The sequence below is a fragment of the Sphaeroforma arctica genome, assembly GCF_001186125.1.
Source record: "Sphaeroforma arctica JP610 unplaced genomic scaffold supercont1.2031, whole genome shotgun sequence".
NCBI classification, from domain to species: Eukaryota; class Ichthyosporea; order Ichthyophonida; genus Sphaeroforma; species Sphaeroforma arctica.
In genome coordinates this window covers 4,431-5,933 of record NW_014038527.1, presented here as the reverse complement: position 1 = coordinate 5,933, position 1,503 = coordinate 4,431, and the positions used below count along the sequence as shown (strand labels likewise).

At 38.8% G+C, this 1,503-nt stretch overlaps 1 non-coding gene across 1 annotated transcript; it reads left to right on the top strand.

Annotated features, from left to right (window-relative positions):
• Positions 1 to 599: 599 nt before the first annotated feature.
• Positions 600 to 671, top strand: SARC_30261. The gene has a single exon. It is a non-coding gene; the product is annotated as a tRNA-Arg (tRNA).
• The last annotated feature ends 832 nt before the right edge of the window (positions 672 to 1,503 follow it).

The window sequence follows — 1,503 nt, the reverse complement described above, 5'->3', positions numbered from 1 at the left end:
CAATAAAAGACAACATACCCCCCCCCCCAACTCATTTATTCGTAAAAAATGGATATAGCCGAAGGCTCTTTTGTTTAAAGTTAAGCAAATTTTGCACGATAAAGTCACTAAATGTACATTTGTGCATATTTGATCCATATTTCAGTACGTTTTCATCGAGAAAAAGGGTGAATGTAGTCTCTGAAAAAACCAAGAAATTTCAGACTTATTCAGTGTCTACCTTCGCCGCGAATTCTGGCTGTTTCGAGCTAATATGGGTCTAGATTTATTGGTTGAAATTCCTTCTCAGGTCTGATATAGCTTTGGAGTCATTAAAAGATGTCTCAAAGGAATAGGGTTAATAAATAGTATTCATTCCAGTTTGCGGTAAATTTGCGGTAAAATGTCTACATGCGCATCAGGCATCATATTCGCTGGAGAGGTTCCAAAAATGCAATTCCCAGTCAGTTTCAGTACAACTGGGTGCAACTTCCAGCTTGATTCAAGTATATACCCTTCACTGGCCCCAATACAAGCCAGTCTTCGAATAATATTTCTACAGTAAGGCGAAATATTGTTAAGAATCCATATTAACTTATAAAACCTTAGAAAAAAGTATAGCCCGCTTGGCCCAGTGGTAAGGCGTTCGCCTTCTAAGCGAAAGTCCGCGAGTTCGATCCTCGCAGTGGGAATATTTTAGCATATTTTTATATATATACAAAGAATACGATTCGTACTTCAACCACAGGAGCCCCAGCATTCCGTCCAATAGCCAATGGTTGGCGTTGCCGGAATTGTGCATTTCAAGAAAATAGCAGTATCTCAAAAAAAAAAATCATATATGTTATATCAGCTTGGATGCTGTTTATACATACAGGTGATAACAATGTAATTCTACAGATTTGTCCCAAATGTTCCGAGAGGTACGATTGAACACATAATCCTTCTATATAAGCACTAAAACTTGTTATACTCAGACTTTATCTACAGCTTTTCTCTCAGAATTCCAATCGCGCGAAGCTGTTAACCTCAGTGCACGCGCTTTTTCTTCCTGTGAAAATTATCTTGCTTGTTTATTGCCTTCATCCCATAAAAGTAAAATTTTATTTGTACACTTGCTTAATTTCACATAACCACGTCTGTGTGTATCGCCTTGTGCGGGTGGAGGTCTTGTTGTGGTAGGCTGAGCCATTTCGCGAGCACCAATATTACTTCAAACCCTATAACCGACTCGCCAATATGAACAGCACATTATATTGTGTTATTTTCTCTCATATACATGTTTGTTACTTTTGTGCTGCTCCTCCGTATGATCTTCCAACTCGATATCAGACACTCTATATGACGTGATTCAGCAAACACCTATCTCAATTATATATCGGCTGGCGGACCCTGATTCTGAGTTTGAGACCCTTACTGATAATTCCTCCCCTGCGAGTTGTTATTTGAATTTTCACTTCCTTACCTGTTTGTGTATATACCTGCTAGCGTGTTACTGCCAGTTTTTATATCGGGTGAGGAAAT